Source organism: Mesocricetus auratus, unplaced genomic scaffold (assembly GCF_017639785.1).
Source record: "Mesocricetus auratus isolate SY011 unplaced genomic scaffold, BCM_Maur_2.0 Super-Scaffold_100018, whole genome shotgun sequence".
NCBI classification, from domain to species: domain Eukaryota; kingdom Metazoa; phylum Chordata; class Mammalia; order Rodentia; family Cricetidae; genus Mesocricetus; species Mesocricetus auratus.
In genome coordinates this window covers 41,804,429-41,829,841 of record NW_024429199.1, presented here as the reverse complement: position 1 = coordinate 41,829,841, position 25,413 = coordinate 41,804,429, and the positions used below count along the sequence as shown (strand labels likewise).

At 46.3% G+C, this 25,413-nt stretch overlaps 2 long non-coding RNA genes across 2 annotated transcripts in view; one reads left to right on the top strand and one right to left on the bottom strand.

Annotated features, from left to right (window-relative positions):
• The window catches only part of LOC110340103, a 127,891-nt gene extending 103,515 nt beyond the window's left edge, over window positions 1–24,376 (top strand). The window contains exon 4 of the long non-coding RNA XR_005869498.1: window positions 24,244–24,376. This is a non-coding gene — a long non-coding RNA (uncharacterized LOC110340103). The remainder of the gene's footprint in view (window positions 1–24,243) is intronic.
• LOC121132840 lies at window positions 20,275–22,106 on the bottom strand. Its single transcript, XR_005869501.1, has 2 exons — window positions 21,814–22,106; window positions 20,275–21,034 (listed from the first exon to the last, which is right to left on the bottom strand). It is a non-coding gene; the product is annotated as an uncharacterized LOC121132840 (long non-coding RNA).
• Window positions 24,377–25,413: the final 1,037 nt, after the last annotated feature.

Below are 25,413 nucleotides of genomic sequence, written 5' to 3'. Positions count from 1 at the left end.
CACAGGGCTGATTTAAAAATCTAGTTCATCCTGCCTAGAAAAGCCAGGAGAGACTGTTAAGAGAAGGTTTTCCTTGAGAGGAGCCTTCCCGCCAGCCTGGTTCTAGAGCCGCATCAGTCCCAAATAAACACACAGGAGGCTATATTCATTATGAAGCTGTTGGCCTTGCTTGTTTCTTACTGGCTAGCTTTGACTTAAGTATTTACCCCATAATTGTTAATCTAAGTATGTCTCTTACCGGAGAAGTTTCTGGGCTCCTACCCCATGGTGTCACATCTCGAACTCCTGTGTTTCTCCTTCCCAGAATCCTCCTGGACTCCTAGCCCCACCTATCTAGATTCCTATTGGCTCAACAGTACTTTATTGACAAATGTACAGGACTTCCCCCATCATCTCCTCTTTTCTGTTTAAACAAAAAGAAAGGTCTTAACTTTAGCATAGTCAAATTATATATAACAGAACAGTTATCAAGTAAGAACACAGTTACAACATTTTGTCTATTAACATTTAGCAAGATTTAAAGAAAATATCATCCATCCCATCCTTGTGAGTCCAAAGTCCTATATGTAGCTTATCTTTTATCATAACTAAGGAAAACTATAATTATAGCTATCTGTCTTCAACTCTATCAAAGACCACAGAAGGATAATATATAAACATTAGGATTGACAGAGACATCTTACTGCCTGGACAGTCACCTCTTTCTCTCATGTGATTCCTCTGTTCCTCTGTAACATTGGGGCATCAATCTTCAGCCCATAGGCCACAATGTATCCAGAAGATTTCTCAGCAAAGCAGGAAATTTCAAAACTGTCCATCTGCATTGGCAGTCTGTCAGTCATTTTTCTTTGTCCTGCAGAAAGTCTCCTAGACTCTTCCATGAAGCAGGAACCCTGTAAGACTGAGTTCAGCAGTCACTTTCCTGTGGGTCCTGCATGTCCAGATTATACAACAACAGTCAAGCAGTACAGGCAAGAGCAGTTTCTTGCCCAAATGGCTAATCTTGCCATGTTGAAAGCAAACTCCAAAGCAAGTTTCTTCGATGCCCATCTCAAACGTAATTGGTGCTGCCAGGAGCAGACATTTCTCATTGTCAAGAAAAACCCTAAACCATTTTAAATGCCATTTTCTGAAGGTCTTTGAAAGGTTTGAAGACTGTTTATCTATCTCAAATATATTTCTGTATATCTAAAAACCTAACTTACCTAACTATAAATTCTATTATAAGTAACTATCTATAGTCTGTATTATGCATTACATTTTAAAAGATCAGTATAAGCACAATACTTAATCAAGAGGAGAAATATAAACATCACAAAATTGACCTTGAATTTGTATCAATAAATGAAAAGCAATACCCATACCATAGTTCCCCTTTTTACCATTAAAAAAGATTGGCTGTGTTCATTAATCAATTATAAACAATCCCATTTAAATGAAAACAAAGATTTATAAACAAGATGGGAATTGGGACGTCGCTCATTCCAAACTGCTTCCTGCTGGAAGAGGGCGCTGTTCATACCATGGGGATCATGACAAAACTCAGAAACCTGTATACGTTCTTATTTTTGTGGTCTGTAAGGCTGCATCATCTTAGCTGTCTCAATTGTTGGAACATCTGGCCCACTGCTTCTGGGGGTCTTGGTTCATCAAACCACAGAAGCCTGGAAGGAATCCTCAGCTTTTCATTTTCTGTAGAAACATAAGTAAAATCTCCTTTCCCAAGTAACATATCTTTATACTTAAATTTTGAAGTCAAGGCATTTTCAAAAGATAGAAGTTGGATTAATTTAGCAGCATTTATAATCAAGTGTACTTTAGTAGCAGTTCCTTCTTGAGCAAGCAAAAAACTGAAAAACACAATAGTGTACAGTATCCAGACTCTCTGTGTATTTTCCATCTTTACGTGGCTTATTTATTTATCTATTATTACTTTATTTATTTTACTTTTATTTATTTTTCTTTGAGACAGGATTTCTCTTTGGAAATCCGCCTGCCTCTGCCTCTGCCTCTGGAGTAAATCCTACCACGTGCACCACCACAGCCAGCTTTTGTATTTATATACCACTTTGCCGTTTCATTTTGTCTCTCAATCTCACGTATATTTTTAAACACACTGTAAACCTTTAGAGGTTTTGTTTATCCAAGTCTGACTTTACTGTAAATCTTTACGTTTTTCTGGCCACGTGTCTTATCTGTAAAACCGTGGCTGTTTTAAACTGCCGGTTTTTCGTCAAGATGGCGGGCGTAAGCGTGACTTCAGCTTACCGCCTCAGTCCATGCTGACATCCAGCAAAAGCTGCCACTTCCAGCTGTACGTACAACTTTTCAATCGTTAGCAGAGTCTCTTAAAACAACCTTGCTGGCTGGTTTTTTTTTTTTTTTTCATGCCCAGTCAGGAAGACTCTGGTAAGCGAGCCACGTGAATCTCGGCTTGTTGCTAGCAAAACAGAGCCCACCTGAGAAAAATGCTGCTACCAAAATTCTGTGCTTCTCTCTGTTATTCTGTTTCTAAAATTCCTTTAAAGCTTTTGTCGTTTTGCGTGGAAATTCAATCCCACTCCTGACAACCATTATGTTAAGAGAAGCTTTTTCTTTGAGAGTAGCCTTCCCGCCAGCCTGGTTCTAGAGCTGCATCAGTCCCAAATAAACACATAGGAGGCTATATTAATTATGAAGCTGTTGGCCTTGCTTGTTTCTTACTGGCTAGCTCTGACTTAAATAATTACCCCATAATTGTTAATCTAAGTATGTCTCTTACTGGAGAAGTTTCTGGGCTCCTACCCCATGGTGTCACATCTCGAACTCCTGTGTTTCTCCTTCCCAGAATCCTCCTGGACTCCTAGCCCCACCTATCTAGATTCCTATTGGCTCAACAGTACTTTATTGACAAATGTACAGGAATTCCCCCATCAAGAGACAAACTGGGTTTGTTGGCACCATAGAGGTGACTTCAATCCTGGGTTGACTTCCAGATAATATTCATTGCACTAGATGGGCAGAGAGTTGGTGAAAAATATCAAATCATTTGTTTAGCTTCAAATAGATAATTGAAATTGCCTTCATGACACCAGGTGGATGTCCTTTTGTTCCAAGAACCATATAGAGTTGCCACTTACTTCTGTTGCCTCTGCTAAAAATGGTCACATGACTGAGGAGGTGGCTTTGGGAGAATCCAGGTAATATTTCCAAATGAATGACATGATCAGGTCCCTGCTGGAGGAACACGGCTTTGTCCCTAACTCAGAGTTTGAACTCAGCCCTGTTTTCTGCAATGTTGTGAGGCCTCTACCATGAAGGAGAGCAGCCCCGTGGTCAGTCACGGGAATGTGCACTCAGCCCATCAGCGAAAGAGTGAGGCACTGTCTTTGTGACCCCATCTCACATTGCTGTTCTTGGGCTTAGTAAATTGTTCTTAAGCAGGAAGAGCTTTGAAAGCCTCAGGGGCCATTGTGCAGTATCCTCCACCAGGAATTCATGGCCAGTGTCTCCCTGCAAGCTATAGAAACTGGGGTTCAGATGAATAGTATGACTCTGTAGGTGGCAGTTGGTGACATGGCTCCCTCCATCCCTTACCCCCCTTCCCCCCAAGTGCTGAGCTTGTCTGGCTCTCCTGGTATGAATCGAATGAGAACCAAGCCCAGCCCAGGCTAATAGTGTTTATTTTAGAGCCAACATATCCCTATACTTCATCATGCCACAAAGGGAGGCATTGAGGTTGGATCATTCCACTAATATTTACAGAGCACCTCCTAGGAGCCCTACATTGTTCTGCTCTCTGCCGGCACCAGGAGAACAAATGGATATTGTTCCTGCTCAGATGGGGCCTATAGTGAGGGAGAGAAAGGCGGAAAAGAGCAACAGCAAATAACCCCACACTAATAAATATGGGACTCATGGCTGTGGCTGTGACAAATGCCACGAGGGTCAGCCAGGGAGTGTGAAGGGAAGCCAGAAGCCGCGAGCGATTCTCTGAGGGAGAGGCTCGTGGGCTGAGGCCTAACTGCAGATGGGAGTTGGAGGAAGGCCCTGCAAAGTCAGTACTGCAGACCAGAGCAGCCCAAGGGGAAGCCAGAGGCAACAGGAGGCCTGTGCCCTGTGGGACTCCACAAGCCTTGAGCAGATTTGGATTTCCTCAGCCATGTAATGGAAACCCCAGAGGGTCAGAACGCTGGGCGGTAGCTGGGGGAAGGGTCATTCTGGTGCAGGTTAGACTCCTGAGTGGCAGAGGAGTAAAGGACTATGTAGTGACGGGTGGGAGGAGCCTGTGAGTGGAGGGGCAGGATTGAGAGGGGCATTGTCTAGGTTTCTTCCACACTCCGGGAGCTAACAAGACACCAGGGTCCAGGGCTACGCATCCTTGTGTTTCTCAGGGCTGTCAGGATACCAGTGTCTCACTGGTGACCCTGCTGGGACATCCCTTGGGGGAGGGCGTGAGAAGACGCGGCACCAACGACATAGGCACTTGGAATCAGTGAGTAGCAGAGCGTGCTGCAGACTCGGTTATTAAAGAAGTTAGGCCTGCTGGGCGGTGGTGGCGCACGCCTTTAATCCCAGCACTCGGGAGGCAGAGGCAGGCGGATCTCTGGCTGGAGCGACAGCCTCCAAAACAATACAGAGAAACCCTGTCTCGTAAAAACCAAAAAAAAAAAAGAAGTTAGGCCTGCCTTTATACCCCCTCCCATGGTCCCATTGGCTCAGGCGGCTGACTCTGCTGCGTGTCCTTTCCTCATTGGTGTCTCTGGCCAGGTATCTCCTCTTCAGCAGTCTCCAGGGTAGAGGCAGGCTTGACTCAAGGAGGAAGTGCCTGCCACACATGCTCATGCAGGCTGGCCTGGGCACCTGGGCAGGGCGCCTGTGGCTTGGGTAGGCTGGCAGGCAGTTTCTCCTACACCCACCAACCAGGTGGCTCAGACCATTCTAGAATCTACAGAGCCAGTGTCCGCCTCCATCTTCTTTCCTTTTCAGCGTTCTCTGTCTCTGCCTCTTGACATGGTTGGCGTCTCAGAGACGGCATGTGAGGATGCCACTCTCGCTGCACCGTGACTTCAACTTAGCCAGTTTTATCTGCAATGACCTTGTTTCCAAATAATGTCTCTCTGAAGTCTGGTGGGATGGGGCTCCAGTAGGCTCAGTTCAACTCATGCCGCATTTAGAAGTGTCTGAAAGGTTCAGACATCGCGCTGGCCTGCCCTGTTACCCGGCAGGATGCACTCAGGCAGCACTCTGGCCAGCCCAGAGTTCTGTGAGAACCAGTCTGCATGCAGGTGCAAAGGACCCCTTTAAAGGACTGTCTCTCTCTCTCTCTCTCTCTCTCTCTGCCATGTCTGTCTCCCCGATTTTGGTCTCGCTATAATAAACTATGGTTAATATGCTCACCATGGCTTGTGCTCCATCCATCGTGCTGGTCCTTATTCCATATTTAACAACAGTGCTCGTCCACCAGCTCAAGACCAGCTCTGAGCGTTCAGAAAGGAGGTCCATGGTAGCTATGGAAGGGAAGCAAACCGATTCCCCAGGGAGGCAAGAGAAGCATCCAGCCTCAATCTCCAGGGCCTACAGGGGCCCTGAAACTTGCACAGGAAACAGAAAAGAAGTGTATGTTGACTGAAATTTGCTTTCTCCAGATTACAATGTTTCTAGTCTGCCACTGGCCATGCTGGTTAATTTTGTATCAACTTGACACAAACTAAAGTTATTTGAGAGGAGGGAGCCTTAATTAAGAAAATGTCTTCATAGCATCTGCTATAGGCAGGGCTGTAGTGCATTTTCTTAATTAGTGATTGATAGGTGAGGGCCCAGCCCATGGTGGTTGGTGCCATCCCTGGGCAGGTGGTCCTGGGTTCTAGAAGAAAGCAGGCTGAGCAAACCATGAGGAGCAAGCCAGTAGGCGCCACCCCTCCGTGGCTTCTCCATCAGCTCCTGCCTCCAGGTTCCTGCCCTGTTTGAGTTCCTGTCCTGACTTCCTGCAATGATGAACAGCGATGTGGAAGTGTGAACCAAACAGACCCTTTCTTCCCCAACTTGATTCTGGTCATGGCATTTCATCACAGCAATGGAAACTCTAACTAAGACACTGAGACTTAAACATTCTGGATTTCAGAGGATGGGTATGTACCACTACCCACTCATAATTAATGAGGAAGGGAATTAAGGGGTTAGTATGGTAAATATTTTCTTCCTGTGGTATAGAAAATGCTGCTTTTCTAACGAGAAGAATAATAATTTCCAGGTTACACCTGTGGCAGAAGATTTCATTTATCAGTGACACCCACTGGAACTGTCCACCTTTAGGAAGATAATGAAATGGCTAATCATCAAAATGCACGGGGGAATGAGAAGGGACAGGCCAGGGAGAGGTTCAATGATGGCTGCTTCTTTGGCAGAGTCATTGTTTTCTCTTCCTCCACCTCTTCCCCTGTCCGTCCATCTGTCTGTCTGTCTGTCCGTCCGTGGAGGCCGGAAGACAACTTCTGCTGTTCTGTTTTTCAATGGCTATCAACTTTCCCCTCTCGGGCAGGATATCTCACTGGTCAGGAACTCACTGAGTAACCCTTAGGGACCCACTTGTCTCCATGTCCCCAGCTCTGGGGTTACAATCATGTGCCACCACACACAGGTGGTTTTCAACGTGGCTTCCGGGGACCTTACTCTGGTATTCATTTTTGCAAGTTAAATAGTTTACCCATTTAGCTGCTACCCCAGTCCCGGAACCCCCTTTAAAGCAGAATAATGCCAATAGTCGTGGGATTTTGGCTGTGGTTGTGTGTGACAAGGAAAAAGGCATGGGAGCTGATGCTGGCCCCTATGGTCATGTCCTCACGTACACTAATCTGGGGCAGGCTTAGTGTGAGCCCTGTGCTACTGATGAGGACACAGAAGTGTGGGTCGTCCAAATGACACAGCAGAGCTAGGACTTTTTTCCTTCCCAGACTTTGCCTTCAGTGTGGTCTGTCTGTCTGTTGTAGGAAGCTTGCCTGGTTTACCAGTCACATTTACGAGGCACAGTGGCTAACTGGCTATGGAATACAGCCAGTTTGTAGCCTGGGGCAGGAGGATGAGACAAGGTTTTGGGAGCTTTCTGTGGACTTTGAGATCTTTATCTGGAAACACTAGGAGTGTACCAGGCACACCACTAAGCCTATGCAGTAACCCGTGCGAGTGAATGGGATAGTTTTATTTTGGAAAGTACACATGAGTAATTTTAATATACACCCCATTTTCCACTTTTGACGGTCCAATTGTTCCCCCTTTCATTCCCATGGTTTCAAGTACCCATAGTTGCTTTGGAGAAATTGTTAAATGGAAATTGCCTAAAATGAAGAATTCATAAGCTGGTGTGTGTGTGTGTGTGTGTGTGTGTGCGCGCGCGCATGGTTTAACAACAGAGCACTTGTCTGGCAGGTATAAGACCCTGGGTTTGACCTCCCAGAACTGAAAATAAAAAAATCAAAGCAGCAAAAGTTCCTTAAGTTTTACACTGTGCCCTGTTCTGAGTGGTGACATTCTGCACAGTCCCTCTCATTTCCACTTGGGACCTCTTCCACCAGGGATGGACTGTCCAAGCAGTCCTTGATCCTTTGGAGTATGACTCCAATGCTAATTTAATGATGACAGCTAGTTGGAAATATCAAAGAGACCCAGGGAAGTGATTCCTTTAACGACAAGGTGAAGAATTCATGATTTACCAAGGAAAGAGAAAACTCATATGGTGAGGTCCCCAAGATCTTCAGCAAAAACTACCCAGTGTGAGACTGCAAGGAAGGAAAGGGAACTGTGTGCTGATTTTACTCCTCAAGCTGCAAAGGGTGAGGTCACTGGGGTGGTGAGCCCTTGGGAAAAGCATGGAGCGGTGGGCTTGGAACTGTCTGTAGTCAAGTGCCCTCTGGGTGTGTTGGCACATGTCTCTCCTGAGGTTGAGGGCAAGCTGCAACCTCTGAAAGACCTTTGTGTCATAGAGGAGATTCTCACCAACTTGACCTTTGGACTGGCTGTACTCCCAGGTCTGCTCCCTTCCCAGCTGGCCTGCTGTGACTTCCCAGGTGGGCACAGTGTTTGCACTGGTGCCATAGCTGTGGCTCTGGCTGGCATAGCAGCTACAGGTGGAATGAGAGGTAGGGAGGGACAGGGACTGAGATCATGCCCAGCTTTGTACCAGGCTAACTCTTTTGGGTCATCAACCAGCTCCCAAATCATGACACGAAGACTTTTTATCAGTTATAAATGCTTGACCTCACTTAGGCTCATTTCTGGCTAGCTCTTTTAACTTAAATTAACCCCTTTCTCTTTTTCTACCTTTTGCCTTGGGGCTTTTTACTTTTCTTTCCTTCTGTATGTCTGACTTTCACTGCTTCTCCTGTCTGTCTGTCTGTCTGTCTGTCTGGAAGCTGCCTGACATCTTGCCCCAGGAACATCCCCTTTTTCTCCCCAGTCTCATCTCTTCTTCTCTCTAGAGCCTAGTTTTTCTCCTACTTATTCTCTTTGCCCATCAACCCTGTCTAACCTTTCTCCTGTCCAGCTATTGGCCTCAGCTTTTTATTAGACCAGTCAGGTGCCTTAGGCAGGATGAGAGTATGCTGAAATCCTATCGAGCATGTTGATTTGCTAAGGTAACCAACTCATTGGGGTGTACGTTGGGGAATTTTCTTTTTTTATTTTAATTTTAAATTGCTTGTTTTACATGTCAATCCCAGTTCCTTCTCCCTCCCCTCCTCCCGCACCCCTCCACTATCCCCCCCATCCTCCCACCCTATTGCCAATTCCTTCTGCATAGGGGATATCTAGAGTCTGTCATTTCACTCAGGGTAGGGTCCAGGCACTTCCCTAAGAGTCCAGGCAGAGAGAGCATCCCTCTTTGTGTTATGGACACAGGATGTCTGTTAGTATTCGAGGGATAAACACAGATCCACTGCTCAGGACCCCATAGGTAGCCCAGGCCTCCTCATTGACTCTACATTCAGGGGGTCTGGATCGGTCCCATGCTGGCCTCCCAGCTGTCGGTCTGGGGTCCAAGAGCTCTCCCCTGTTCAGATCAGCTGTCTCTGCTGGTTTTTCCAGCCCATTCTTTGCCAATTTGCTCTTCCCTCCTCTCTCTCTGTCGCTGGGTTCCTTGGGTTCTGTTCAGTATTTAACTGTGGGTGTTTGCCTCTGCTTCCATCAGTCACTGGATGAAGGCTCCAGGATGGTTATAGACATCAAGTTCACTATCAGGAATGGGCATTCGAGGTGGGCTCTACACTATTGCTTAGCTTGCCAATATGTGTCATCCGTTTAGATCACTAGAGGTCACAATGGTGCCTGATCCGTCTTCTAACCTATGATTCCCTCTTTCCCCTATCCTACCCCCCCAGTCAACCTTCCTGTTCATCCATGCCCTACTCTCTCTTTCACTTCTCCCCCTCTCTATTTCCCAGGTCTCCCCCCCCCCACCCCTCACCGTGTTCCCCATCTGTTCAGAGGATCTTGCCTCATTTCTCTTCTCTTGGGTACCTTTAGGTTCTTTCCTGTTTCCCAGACTCTCTGTCAGTGGAAGTGCAGACTGGCACTCCCCTGATCCATGTCTAAAATCCATATATGAGTGAGTACATACCATGTTTGTCTTTTTGTGACTGGGTTACCTCACTCAGGATGGTTTCTTCCAGTGCTATCCATTTACCTGCGAATTTCAAGATTCCATTGTTTTTTTTTTTCTGCTGAGTAATACTCCATTGTGTAAATGTACCACATTTTCTCTATCCCCTGTTAAGTTGAGGGGTATCTAGGTTGCTTCCAGGTTCTGGCTATTACAAATAATGCTGCTATGAACATAGTGGAGCAGATGCCCTTGTTGTATGAATTTGCCTCCTTTGGATATATGCCTAAGAGTGGAATTGCTGGGTCTTGTGGTAGATTGATTCCCATTTTCCTGAGGAATCTCCATACTGCTTTCCAAAGTGGCTGTATGAGTTGGCACTCCCACCAGCAATGGAGGAGTGTTCCCCCTCTCTCCACATCCTCTCCAGCATAAATTGTCTTCGGTGTTTTTGATTTTAGCCATTCTGATAGGAGTAAGATGGTATCTCAAAGTTGTTTTGATTTGCATTTCTCTGATGGCTAAGGATGTTGAGCACTTTCTTAAGTGTCTCTTGGCCATTTTAGCCTCCTCTATTGAGAATTCTCTGTTTAGTTCTGTACCCCACCTTTTAATTGGATCCTTTGGTGTTTTGGAGACTTGCTTCTTGAGTTCTTTGTAAATTTTGGAGATTAGCCCTCTGTCAGATGTGGGGTAAGTGAATATCTTTTCCCATTCTGTGGACTGCCTTTCTGTCTTGTTGACTGTGTCCTTTGCCTTACAGAAGCTTTTTAGTTTCATGAGGTCCCATCTGTTAATTATCGATCTCAGTGTCTGTGCCACTGGTGTTATGTTCAGGAAGTGGTCTCCTGTACCAACTTGTTGAAGAGTATCTCCCACTTTCTCTTCTAAAAGTTTCAGTGTGGCTGGATTTATGTTGAAATCTTTGATCCATTTGGACTTAAAGTTTTGTACAAGGCAATAAACATGGATCTATCTGCAGTCTTCTGCATACCAGTACCCAGTTATGCCAGCACCATTTGTTGAAGATGCTTTCTTTTGTCCATTGTATAGTTTTAGCTACTTTATCAAAAATCAAGTGTTCATAGGTGTGTGGGTTAAAATCAGGGTTTTCTGATTCTACATCTGTGTCCTGGGAAACCCCATGGTCCCAGCCTAAGTGACATGGTTTGCCACTCTCCTCCAGGTTTCATGGTCAAACATGCAAAACCATCTGTGGTCACTTGGCTCACAAATCATACCACCTAGGTATACCTACCCCAAAGGCAGTCCCCCAAAGGCAAAATGAGAGCATCTTTCATATCATTTTTGTGGGATGGTGTTACCTGGAGTCTTGTTAAAACCACAACTCTGCAAATTCTACCCCTGACTTAGACCAGATTTTGTTTGCACCCTCATTTGCAAATGGTGATCCTGGAACAGGTTGGGGCTTACATCTTGTTGATGTAGGAGCAACATCGATAGCTGGGCTAGCTCCCTTTCAACTCATTACTGGAGGAGGAAGGCCCCGAACTTCCAGAATCCTTATCTTCGCTGGAACAGGAGTTAAAGCGGGCTAACAGTGTCCAGTAGTCAAAACTCCTCATTCTATTCGGGGAAACACTGAGCCATTTATGTACAGAACTAAACTCCAAATATTGAGCTAAATTGTGTGATTTAAATACTGGTCTATCTAGGGATGAAGACCAAGGCAATATGCAGTCCCATTAATAATGAATGGTTTGCTGTATTCTAATCCTGTTAAGCACACGGTTGCCCTGCAAATGTATTAGTGATGATGTGTGTTTGTGAATTAAGCCCTTGGTGCGTCGGGTTTATGAGCCTAATTGTCTATTCAAAAGGCTATCAGTTTATCACCTCATGAAAATTAAAAAGGTCCCTTTTGTAGGAGCGTTCTGGTAATCCTCCCAATGATATTTTCTCTTTCTTTTTCATTTCCTCTTTATTGAGCGTTATTATAATTTAAATGCAACTGAAGCAAATCCTGCCATTATACTGAAATTGATTATTAAAATAACACTGATAATTATACCCAGGTACTAGAAAAATAACACATATGCATCACTGGCAGGGAGATTAAACATACCCTCCCCCCAGTATTCTAGAAGAGACACAGGTCGCTAAAAAAAGGGGAACGGGGTGATTTATTTCTGAAATGGGGTAAAGATTTAGTGCCTCTTCTACCTCACAGAAATCTGGATGATTTCCACTAAAATTATCATCTGAATCCAAAAATGATGTCTGACAAGACAGTGTGAACGATTTATTTGAGGGTGTCTTAGTGCTAGGCTCTAAGGCAGCTTTTTTTTTTTTAATCCACATTTTGTCTGATGGTACCTTTTTTTTTTGAAAGAATTAAGAAAATCTTTTCAGATAAAAAATAATATCTAGTGTCTGGTCTCTATTGCCAATTAACACTCAGGGGAAAATTTTTAGTGAAACTCCGTTTGGCTGTATTTGAACACCAAAAGAATTCATCTGTTTTTATTTTTTTAAAGGAAAAAAATAACCTTTTCTTTCAGAATGTGTTTAGAAAACTCAAAGGTATCTTTGTCTTTAAACTTCAACCGACTCAGGACTTGTGACTGGTTTGTTTGAAGAATTTTCTTTTGAAAGCAAAGTTTGGGGGGGGGTGAGGAAGTGTGTGAAACCCTGCCCGGCTGTCAGTTCCTGGCCTCCTCTCTTTTAGGGGATTAGCAGAGGCTGTCACTCTGTGTCTGAAGCAGTGGACAGAGGGGCAGGTGACCATTTAATCATGGCAAGTGAGGAGATGACCCTTGAGGTGTCACTCAGAAGCAGGGGACATCCTCTTGTTAAACATAAGTTCAAAGATGCTGTTGCTAAGAGAGTGCACACACTCTCCAGCCTGGCTCACATGACAGACTTAGCAGGAGTAGACTTCGCAGATGCGGGTCTTCCGGGCCATCCTTAGGTCAGAAACAATTCAGGCTTGTGTGTTTTGGAAAACAGATCACTTCTAATACTGCTTGTAGTATGTGGAGTCAAACCCGGTAAAATAGCCTTTAGAAATGGAGGTCTGGTTTCACCAATCAACATTGGTTTCTATTCTCCTGTCACAGCTTCCAGACTTTAAGGAGGGTCTCCTTCCACTCACTCAAGCCTGCCCAAGTTGACTGGGCCAGTTGCACCCCATGCTCAGCTATGGGTATCTGACTGTCACCTCCCTTCTTGTTCAGCTGTGGCTTCGCCCAAATAAACTGATGGCAGCTGGAGGACTAGTTTGTGCTTTTACGGTGAAAGGAGAGGAGGAGCTTGGATCCTGGCTGCCATCTTGACACGGGAGAAGAGAGCCAACAGGCACATGAAGCCAACGGAGGAGGGCACAGTCAAGGGCAGCAAGCGGCCAGCGTTGCCAGTTCTGCCTGCCATGAACTATTCCACCATTTGGCATCTGCTTATTCATTTGATTGCTTTGTTCAGCCTGTCTGAGTTGGACTGTCTCTCCACAAGAAAGATCCTGTCTGATGATGTCTTTAACTCAGTGAGGAAGATGATTCTTATATGACCTATGCTCACGCTTTCATGACAGACGTCCTGCAAGGGAGTTGATGACCGTGTGACGTCCCATTGGAGAATGGGAAAACAACCCCAGAAGGGGCAGCCTGAGTTCTGGACTTGAGGGACGCAATCTCAAATGTGAGGGGAACAGGCCATTGCGTGTTGGCGCCCGACAGCCAGACTGCACTGACCCTTATCATAAACTCTTGCGTGTTACCCAGCAGCTTCTGCCTTCCCAGTCCTGACTGGGCACGCATCGGCTCAGGTGCTGGGATGATATGGTCAAAAGGAAGCATGAATGGCAGTCACCACAAGATATGTATTAGCTACATATAGCTCCTTACGGGAAGCCATAACCCCCGGTGGCTTCAAACAGCCTTTAAAACATTTAAGGCAACATTGAACATCTTACAGGTTCCCTGGGTCAGATTATGATGAAACAATGAAGGCATGGGACAGGTTGACTTGCTGCCTGCTGTTCAGGTCCTGTGATGTTTAGCGTTAATTGTTGGCTTGACATGACCTAGAGTCACTTGGGGAGAAAGAAAGCTTCAGTGAGGGATTGTTACCTCAGGTTGTCCTGTGTACAGGTCTTGGGGGCGTTGTCTTGATCACCTTAGCTGTCATAGGAGAATCCCTTGTACATGAGCTTGGAAGAGGGAGAGCCCTTTGGTCTCTTGGTTGCTTGCTCTTCATCCCCCATGGCCATTAACCTCCCCTGTTGCTCCTCTTCTTTCCTTCACTGAGGAGCTTCTTTGGGCTTCCAATGAGGACTGGAGGTCAGTTTCTTCCTAGGCATCCCCCAGGCTTGCTTCATAAGGGGACTGTTGAGGCACTCAGCCTCATGGAATGACAACCACTGGGTTCTCAGCCCGTGCAGTGTGAGACTACTCTTCTTGGTCTATTCTAACCATGGCATGTGAGCCGATTGAACAAACCCTCTTAATGTATATTCACTGTATTGGTTTTGCTCCCTGGGCAGTCCTAGGAGAGCTCTTCTCTCTGGCTGATGTGGTTGGTAGGACTGGGTGGCCTGTGACTGAGGGGTTCTTTGGGACTGTCCTCACCTCCTGGCCTTCACAACGCAGCAGCCTATTTCTTTGAGGTCGGTGAATAAGTTTCTTATTTCCAGTGTAACAAATGATTACTGAATTAGGAGTATCAAACACCCGCCACTCACAAAAGCATCTTTTTCCTTTGGGTTCTGTGTCACTGTGTGTGTACAGTGTGGCCCAGCTGGTTCCTCTGTTCCAGGTCCCACAGGTATGAGCATGGGCTGACCTCCTTCTTGGAGGCTGTGGTATCTAATGCTTACTCTGGTTGTTGCCATAATTCTGTTCCTTGCTGTAGAGTGGGGTCAGGCTCCAGGTATCCTGTCAGCTGGGGGCTTCCTGGGATTCTTAAGAACCTCTGTTCATTCCTTATACGTGGCTTCCATTCCTCAGAACCAGCACATGGGGACTTCCTTGTGTTGTGGAGTCTCCCTTCCCCTTCCCAGAATCTCATCTGCTGCTGTGCTACCAGGCCTGGCCTGAGAAAGATTTCCCAGGGTGAAAGGTGTAGGCTTGTGTCCATATTTAGGATGTGTGGTAGTTGCCATAATTTCATTGCAAGGTCTTTTTTCCCCATCTACACTATGCATTTTAGTAAAGGCATAGCATTCATGTATCCTTTCCTCTTTTTTATAACCCACAGAATCGAATTAGTCCATGTAGGCATGGTGGTGGGGTCATCCACAGTAGCATGGTCAACCTGTCAGGGACCACACCCATAAGGAAAAATGGACTTTCCCCTAGTAGCCATCAGTTGTCAATAGCTTCTCAGCTAGGGTGGGAGCTCACGCACCCCTCTCCTATCCATGTTGGAGTGGCAACCGGCTGCATCTTATGCAGGTCTTGCACAGGCAGCCACAGCATAATGCGTGAAACGGTGCCATCTTTTTTTGTCATGTGACATAACACCACAGTGTTCTGGAATGAGTGTGTGGATACCTTTCTGAGTGAGGACACACTGCTGAATGTGCCAGATCCAGCAACACAAGCCCTCATTCCCATCTGCTAAAATGGAGTCCCATGTGAGGCGATCATAGGACAGGCTATCCAGTAGTTTCTGCCACTTTTCTATTGGACTGGAAGCAAGCCACCATTTCCATCTGGATTTAGGGGAAGGAATCAAACTTAGAAGGCTCATTGGGGATTAGCCTAGGGTGTGTCCAGAGTGCTAGCAGGTAGCTGGATGGGTGGATGGGATGGGTTTTGAGTTGCTTCATCCTTGTTAGACCAGGTGATGAAGTAAAGAAGGAAGAGATTCATAAACTTGCTAGGATATTTTTCTTCCTGTCCATCATTCTCAGGTTTTTTTTTGTTATCTGACTTCTCAGTTTTCTTTCATTGTAGTTTCTTCCCTATTGTACATAGGAACTTCTGGGAATGTTGCTGGGCTTTCCCCAGTGAGTGATATGACCTGCTGCAGAATCTGTGATTTCAGGAGGAGAACGGTGAGCCTGGATTTGTTTATTTGCACATTATGGTTGTTGTGTGTATGTGTGTATATGTGTACATCTTTCTGCTTGTGCTGAGGCCAGAGGAGGTCAGGTGTTCTCTGTCCCTCTAGCTTTCCCCATGAGAGAGGGTCTTTTACTGAACTTAGATCTAGGCTGGGACCCGGCACGCCCAGAGAATGCCATATTTCTGCCACCCACAGCACTGAGATAACAGATAACATGGCCACTTCACTGTCTTCTTCTGGAACTCAGGTCTTCAGGCTTGTGCGACAAATGCTCATACTTGCTATACTATCCCCCAGGTCCCCAAGCCTATCTTTGTTTGTTTGAGACAGCCCTGGCTGCCCTGGAAATCTATGTTCAAGACCAGGCAGGCTTTGAATTCATAGAGATACCCTCATGTATGCCTTCTGAGTACTGGGATTAAAGATATGTGCCACCATGATCAGCCCAGCCTAAGCTTTAAGTAGGGAGTGATTTGAGTGCCTAATGATCATGTTGGAGGATGTGTGCATTTCTGCTTTGTTTGAAAACAGGGCATGCTCTTGGCTGCTCTCCTGGCCTGGGGTGGCCTCAGGAGGAGAACAAGATGTAAGAAGGATGCAGAGAGTCAGTGTGGCCCTTCTTAAAGGAATTCACCCAAGGCAGGCATCAAAGCCTCGTAGAGAGCCAGCTCACTGCCTCTAGTCTCCTTGCTTTCTGCTGCACTCCTCATCTCTCCTGTCTGTTCCTCCAAACACCCTTTGCAAACCCTTGGTTTCTCACGCACAGTCTAACTGCACACGAGGCATGAGGAATGAGCCTGGGTCAGCGCTGGAAGTAAAGTATGTCTCTTCATCAGGGGAAGTCTTATCAGTACCCTAGTAATACAGAGAACAGGACACCGGTAAACATGCACACACAAACCTGTTTCAGATTCACCAACAAATCATGATTATTTTCCTCCCCAAAACAGCATACTCATTTTGCATCTTTCCTGAAGTAGCCTATTTTGTCTGACAAACAGAACAACCTGCTTAGCACAACGGTACTCAGTAGAAGTGTCCTACTGTCTGAGCCTTTACCTAGTCAAAAATCACCCTCGCAGTTTTAGATTCGTGTTTTGAAGTGTGTGTGTGTGTGTGTGTGTGTGTGTGTGTGTGTTTACAGGTACCATACCTGTGATAGGTAGGAAGTCAGAAATTGATCCCCAGTGAATGAATTTTATAGCACATTAAAAATGCTACCTTTTCCCAGTGTCAGTTGTGTGTGGAGTGAGGGACAGTCAGAAGTTGCAGCTATCATTTTGTGTTTCAATTTAAAATTCAATTCACTTCACATATTTGTAATTTAACAGTGCGGCAAACATCTGCCGTGTCTTTAATAAGACACCATTCCACATTGCTGCCACGTGTGGAAAGTAGATGGGGACCCCCCATCCCTCCATGCACACACACCTATCAGTTGTGGATGTGACTTCTGTTAGTACCATGCTCTTGCTGGGATCCAATCTCTCATGTCTAATTTAGGCTGAAACTCAAGACGGGGACACGAAAGATCTATTGTGGCTGTCCTGCTTGACGGCTTGGAGAGGGGATTCATTCGGAGATGTATCCAACCAGCTTGAGATGTCAGAGATGTTGATAGATAAGGATAAGAATAAAGGACTCTTTAATAAGTGAAGTCTTACTCTGGTGTCTTAGTTGGGTCCTGTGACAGGGCCATTTCACCAGAACGTCTAGTCTGTCACCTTTGTTACAGGATCTTTTTTTTTTTTTTTGAGATTGTCTTATATAATTTTGGAAGTTCTCAATGCCAGAATTCAGCATACTGTCCCTAAAGCTGCCCCTACAAGCTTCTTTTTCTTGCTGTAAAGATTTGCATGTGGAAAGAAACTCAAGTGGACCCATGGTGACTTTGGCCCAAGGTCCCAGATGTCCCTGCCAAAGACAATGCAGAGACCATAAAGCGCGAGGGACACACTTGCTATTCAGTTTCAATTTAGATGCATTTCTGACTTATTAGTAAATAGCCAGGTGCCCACAGAGTTGGGTGGAGGGCGTCTGGGGAGTGGACTCCCTGCAGTGCCCAGATGCCCAGTGCACATTGCCTAATGTCCTGGGCTCTGCAGAACTTTCGCAAAATTAACACGCTCACCAAATATGTTTTTCTTGCTCATTAACTCGATAAAGCCCACTGGTTTTTTAGAATCACAGCGGCAAGTTGTAAATGATGTATGAAATGAAAAATCTTTTCTTACCCAGTGAACAGGGAGAGAGCGCTGACGGTGCCCATCACTGTTGCTGTGACTGCAATAATGTCTAGACGTGAGCTGTCCTGTAGCAGTGGTGACCTCAGACGTCTAATGGTTCCCTCTTCCTTCACCTGCTGTGTGGCCGAGTCACAGACGACATGGTTGGAAACCAGTGACTGCTCTCTGGGGACTGCAAGGCCTGCGTTCTGAAGGGGGTTGGCATGTCCTTCTTGGGTGCACTGATGTTTGCAGCTTTGCCTTTTGACATTTAGCCTTGTTCTGGGTTAGAAAAGTTTTCCTTGATTTCATTTCTGTGTACATGATACGTGAGTAAACATTTGCATGTTCGTATACCCAGAAATAGGTCAGGCATCAATGAGGAGCAAATACACATAAAAGTTAGATAGGTAAAAGACAGGGACGCAGGCTCTATCCAGAGACTGCCTACAAGCTAGACATCCAGAGCAAGCAATAATTTAGCATTTTTATCCCAAGTGTAATAATTTAGTTGTCTTGTTGTGTGTGTGTGTGTGTGTGTGTGTGTGTGTATGCGTGCTCATGCATGCATGTGTAACTGTCTGTGTATATGTGTGTATATGTGTATATATTTTCTTATGCAGGTGAGCCTGTGTGCAATGTGTGTATGTGTGTGTGTGTGGAGGCCAGAGGACAACCCAGACTCCAGTTCCCTAGACTCTGCAATGACTGTTCTTATCCTGACTGTGCAGGCACCGTCTACCCTCTCTTTGGACTCTCACTGGCCTGGAACTTGGGCTGGATGGCTAGCAAGCCCCAGAGATCTTCCTGTCTCCTTCTCCACAGTTCTGGGATTACAAGTGCACACAAAACTCTTTACAAAGAAGCGGGTTGTGAGGATCGAACTCAGGTCTTCATGCTTACAAGGCAAACATGTCACTGTTTGCTCTCCCCCCCCCCCGTGCTCCTGTTTGTTGTTGCCTTGAGTCGTTACCATGGTTCATGCTTCGAAGTTGGAAACAGACTAATAAATGTCCACCTAGTATTTTATTTTCAGGGTCTCACTGCGTGTATCTAGATGGCACGGAAGTTGCTATGTAGAATAGGTTAGCCTTGACCTTTACCTACCTCTGCCTCTGTTGGATTAAAGACAGTCATCACTAGTGGCTCATCTTATGTCAACTTGACACACAGCTAGAGGTATCTGTAAGGAGGGGCCCTCAATTGAGATAATGCTGTGGGCAAGCCTATAGGACATTTTCTTAGTTAGTGATTGATATGGGGGGCCCAGCCTATTGTGGGTGGTGCCATCCCTGGGCTGGTGGTCCTGGGTTCTATAAGAAAGCAGACTGAGCAAGCCAGTGAGCAGCACCACGGCCTCTGCATCTGCTCCTGCCTCTATGTTTTTGCCCTGTTTGAGTTCCTGTGCAGACTTCCTTTGACAATGAACAGCGATGTGGAATGTGTAAGCCAAATAAACCCTTTCCTCCCCAACTTTCTTTTTCTGTCATGGCGTTTTAAAGCAATAGAAACCCTAACTAAGACGACTAAATAGTGCTTGTTTACTTCTCATGAGGGGAGAGACAAACAATGAGGGAGGGCAGTTTTCACTGGATCTGTCTTATGGCGATGGACTAACATGGATGTGTATGCTGAGTGCTAATTTACCATTCTGAAAAGCCTATGTCAGCAGGGACGCTGCACTATAAGGAGGGAGCTGTGTGTGGGCATGCACTTGTGACCAGGGGCCTGGTGCAAGAGCCCAAAGGCTCACAGACATTAGGCAAAGGCTCACAGACATTAGGCTTTCAGAGAAGACTTCGCTGGCTGTCCCATCCCTGGGCTGGAAAGCCCTTCCCCTCGATCAAGACCGAAGGCTTTCCTTGCACCTTGTTTCCGTGATCGTCAAGCTCATCTCACCTGAAATTGTCTCCCTCTAGGTGTGTGATCATCTGTGTTACCTTCTTAGCTACCCACCTGTGGGTTTCTCTCAAGCTTCAGGGGGCTTTACTGTCTCTTTAAATTGTGGCTATCAAATTCATAGCCCAGATTAAAAAAACAGTGTCACCTCTAAACTTACATGTCTTACTTTTGTCCCCATCACTGTCTGTCCTATCGTGACAATGACTGCACACTTGCTGTATTTGAGTGGACAGAACCAATATCAGAGCTTCCAGCCCCACAAGCAGGAGCTGACTGAGTGAGTAGCTGGGCATTTCCCATCTCTCTTTGAGCTGCATTCAGGGCAGATTACTGGAACACAATTTTCAGGCTGTCTATCCATGTTCTGGCCACCTTAGCAATAGCCATCTAATGGCTTGGGTTATATGACTGTAAGCAGATTGGGGTCATCTTGGTGAGCAGAAGTGACCAAGTCACAGCTTTGGGCTGAGCTCTGTCCATCTTCATGGCATGTGTCTGTTGTCACATTGCTCTAATTTCATCTCTTGCTGTGATAAAACACTCTGACCAAAAAGGGGAGAAATGGGTTTATTTCTAAAGGTTACTGAGAGTCCAGCAGTGAGGGAAGTCAGAGAGGAACACGAAGAAGAAACCATGGTGGAAAATGCTACTTGCTGGTTCCATTGCAGGCTCCTTGTTGTCTTTCTTATACAGTGCAGGACCACCGTTCCCAGGGAATGGTGCCACCCTCAGTGGACAGGGCCCTCCCGTATCGTATCAATTAGCATTCAAGAACCCCCCACATGTCCACAGGCTAGTAAGATCCAGACAACTCCTCAATTGTCCTTCTCAGATGACTCTAGACTCATCAGGTGGACAGTTAAAGCTAACCAAGTCTCAGGATTAAGACTGGCTCAGTCCTGTTCCTCACAGTTTGCAAAGGCAGCTGAAATGAGAGAGGAGACTGAGCCAAGGCTGGCTTGCGTGGCTGTGGGTATCTACATTTATTCCTCTTCACAGAGATGCCTGTGGCTCAAAAGCCCTTCATGCCTCCATCAGTCTTCGGCACACAGACTTACGGGGATGGCAGGCCTTAGTAAAGGGCCTGTCACAGACATCACGACTCTGCAAATACTAGGAGGACCATTATCTGGGGAACTGGGGATGACTGTGTTTTTAGAAGACAGGGCTTCTGCGTCTTGACATTCATACCAGCGAACCCGTTAGTTTCCGTCTCCTCTGTAGACCTCAGTGCTTTAGAGCCGATGCCATTTTGCATCAAGACTAGCAGGTAACCAGTCTGGATCCATCCAGATGTTTTGACAACTGCCTGCCATGAAATAAAACAGTTTTAGACCATAGTAACTCAGAGGCTTCCTAAGATAGAGTCAAGCCAGAAGTGGCTTTGAAGCAATTGTGACAGATGAGCATCAGAAAGCCTGGAGAAGGAGTTGAGTACCATGGTGTGGAAACAAGCCCTGAGCAGACAGGGTGCCTGGCAAAAGGCTGTGAACCTTACTTAGAACCTCTTTAAGGAGAGCAGGAGTGGACCACAGCAAAGGAGTGTAGATTTGATGGAGCGCTTAGAAGACAAAGGAGAGATGTCTGCCATAGAAGGCTCAGCTCAGCATAGCATTACTGCTGAGCATGCCTGCAATGTCTAGATGCCTCCGTCACCCAGAATGCCGGTGCTTTCAATGCCGTTTTTCTCTTTAGAGAAATTCTGGAAGGAGGGGGCTCGGATGTCACCCTTTACCACACTTCATCTACCCGGGATGGCACGTGGGGCTTTGCAGTTTACATATTGTGATAGACACACTCAGCCTTTGAAGCAAGGCACAGAGAACCAGCTAGAAAGATGGAAATAGAAAGCTGGCACCCTGCCTCACTGCAGCCCCCTCTTCAAGGCAAACTTTCTGCTTGGCCTGAGTTGAAAAGATGTCGCCTGCGTGCACACAGGACTTGGTTGGAAGTTGTTCTCTGCAGAATGACCTGTAATCAAAGGGGACATTGCCCCTTAAGTTTTGAGCATGCCAGACATACACTCCACCCAGTAGGACACGAATGCTAACAGGGGATAAGATACCTATGCATATTTATGACACTCACCTCGTGTTTCTGGAACCCCTCTTCGCAGGAGCTCAAAGGCTTTGCAAACGTTACCTCAGGGACTCTGCATGCTAGGGAGGTCCCTGAGAGCATGGATTGCACATTTCCTCACACTGAAACCTGCTAGGGCCCCTCCTGTTCCTCTAGTCCCCAGGAACATGACACTCACAGCCTGGTGACAAGCCATCCGATCGTGAAATTCTTGCCACTCCTACAAAAGTCAGTCTGTTTGTTCTTTCATCTTTAAGGAGGCTTTCACAGTCTAATTGTTTCGTATGCATCTGAGCAGCTCCGGGCCTCTTCCTTGGCACGTTCTTCTGCAGTCACACTGAGCATGCTCAGTCCATCTCAGGATGGGCTGGTCGCTTGATTTCGCTTTACACTGTGTGGGAGGCACTGAAGGATGTGACATTTGGGAGTCTGATCATCCCCAATGTGTTTAAATCTTTGCCCCGATATTTCCTGGCCATGATTCAGGGCACAAGACCCGGCCTCAGTAAGCTTCATCTTCTCTCTTTGAAGTAGGAATCACGTAGGTCCCAACCCCGAGTTCTTATGAGGATTTGGTGAGACAAGAAGGAGTTTTGCACCATGCGTGTCTGAAATAAAGCTGTTCTCCTCCATTGCTGTACGAGACAGTGTTCCTTATTCTGGAACGGACGTGTCGGTGCAAGGCTGTGTGTGTGAGTTCCAGCCTGGAGCAGACAGTGCTGGAGCATGACGCGTTGCCCGCTGGTGTCCTCTGACCACTCTCAGTTTCTTTCCTAGCGATTAGCACTCGCCGTTAAATATTTAGGCATCAGTAACTGAGCCAGGCATGACGGCGCAGACCTGTGAGGAAGGCTGAGGCAGGAGGATCATGACATTGAAGGCGGCTTTGGACATATTGTGTCTGGTGTGATAAGCCCATGACAGAATGAGAAACAATGTAGGAGTTCACTCCTATGGGGAGTGGCAGGCACAGGAAGATCTCCAGTGGGTGGAGAAGGGGAGTGGTGGCTTTATGCTCCCCGGGGAGAACGTCCCCATGCTGGATGAGGACAGAACTCTGGAGATGGATGGCGGTGGTGACCGCACTTACGCTTATGAAAGTGTGCATGCTCCAGCATGGCTGGCTAAGGTGGTTTTGTTTTGTGTGTCTTACCACAACAAGAGAAGAATATCTAATGAGTAATTTTGCAAAGAGAAACTCCTTTAGTAGTGTTAGTAATTAGGCCTTCAGTTTTACGCATTCTCTGCCTGTCAGGTGATCTGTCCTTCCGTTTGTCCGTCGTCTATCCATGCGTCACAGACATACTCTGTACTTGCTCTGTGTCGGACATTTCAGTGTCTCATAAGGACAGCAAAGGGCACAGTGCTCTTTGCAATCTATCCAGGTAAACGAGGTCCTGAAATACATAGAATAGATGGTCTGTGAACAGTAGGTCATTTGTTCCTCATGACACCTGACAGAGGCAGGGAGGAGAATGAAAGATGGAGGAGCCTGGGAGGGAGGGCCAGAGGAGAAAGGGAGTCTTCTCAAGACGAGGGAAATGGCTGGGCCCGTGGCTCAGCTGAGCAGCCACCAGACATGATGTGCTCGCTACTTTCCCTATCACCGTGGCAGAGTACTCCACAAAAGCAACGCCAAGGCGGGAGGATTTAATGTGGTTCATGGAAGTCACCGTGCCGGGGGTGGCTTGCGGGGACGGCCACAGGGGTGTGAGGTGGCAGTCAGCGAGGAGCTCTGGCTGGAACCAATGAAGAGTCGCAAGCACCAAGGCCTTCCCCAGTGACCCTATGTCTGTCAGTTCGGCCCCACCTCCTAAGAGTCCCGCAACCCCCCCAAACTTATCCATAAAGGTTGCCCCAGGTGCTTCCAGTCTTCAGGTGGAGAGCTCTGAATTAGATACCGAATTATCAGAGGGGGTATTTGTGCCAAACATCGCCTGTAGAGTGAACAAATGCTTCTTTCACATATAAAAATTTTCAAATACCTACTGATGTTTCCATTAATAAAATATGCATTTATATTAAAGTGCAACTGATTTCATAGTTTTTTTTTAAAAAGATTATTGCATACTTAAAAAATGTTGGCTATTGCAAATGTCAGGGGAATGTACTTAGGTTTCAGTGAGTCTGGGTTTGAATGCCCGTGTCAACATTGTGTGAGACATTTGCATCACTGTGTCTGCTTCTTTACTGGTAGGGTGGGGTTTGTGACAATGGAATCATCATCACACTGATCAAGGGCATGGCACCGGTGGCAGGCTATGAATATGTTCCACAGCACTTATGAGGGATGCGCGAGGTTCCTCTAAATAAGGCCAGACACAGGTGGGAAGGCTCGGCACTCACCAGCATGGTGATGGGGGGTTGGGGGGTTGGGAGTGGCAGTGAATCTGCCACATGACACGTAACCACCGACTCTCTGGGATGGTTTTGACACAGACGTTGGAGACATTTTCATTTGCGTTAATGAGCCACACAAAAGTGAAACAACATGGCCGGATTCCAGAACTTTATCCGATATGAACGTCTTTGCTCCTGAATCGATGGTGGCTTTGATGACTGGCACTTCAGGTCACAGGTAAATGGCACTTTGTCCTTCACCCTGCATTTCTCCACCCTTTCATTTCATATTTATAATTTTAGTTATGTGGATTCATGAGGTGCAATATCATAATGTAATACCTTCGAGGATGTATACCTATCAAATCAGGGTGTTGATCATTCTCCTGTCCTGGAGTGTTTGTGCACAGGTGTGTGCACATCCTTGTCGAGCCTGGGGTTGATGCTGGCTGTCTTCTTAGACTGCTCTACCTGATTTATCGGGCCAGATTTTGTTATAGAGTCCAGAGCTCGCCAGTTCCAGCTAACCAATTTGACAAGCTTGCCTCAGGCAGGCCCTGTCTCTGCCTCCTGAGATTTGGGATTAAAGGAGGCTGCCACACCCTTCTGGCTTTTGCTGGGTTCTGGGTGGTCTTAGCTCTGGCCCTTACACTTGCATGGCAAGTGCCTTACCTGTGGAATCTTCTCCCCAGCTCACGGCTTTTTACCTGAACGCTGGTGGGTCCAAGCTTAGGTGCTCATATGTACTCTTGATAGACTGGTCCATCTCCCCAGCCTCTGTGAACAGATTTTTTGATCAACATGTAATGACTGAACATTTATTGGGTATATCCATTGCTTTTAAAAATCTAGGTCAAGGATGGGCTAACTAACTTTTGTGGAAGGGCCTAGGGAGTACGGAGTTTAGGCATTTTTGGTTAAAATGCTTTGATGGTTGTAGAAGAAGCATCAAAACATCCAGGTACCCATGTGTGAATGACTGGGTACCACTGAGTCCAAGGACAATTTTACTCACAAAGAATAGGTAGTAGGGCCTGGTGAAGTGACTCAGCTGGGTAAATGTGCTTGCTGCCCAGCCTGGAGCCATGAGTTCAAGAACCCAGTCGAGCAGGTTGTCCTCTCACCCTCACACGTGCATACACGCCCCCCAAAGTAAAAATAAAAATAAATATAAATGCACGGCAACATCTCCAGGCATTGAGGTTGCTAGATGTCCAGAGGCTCTGAGAGAGGAAAGGTCTTCTATGTCTGGCTCCTCTGCGCTTCTCT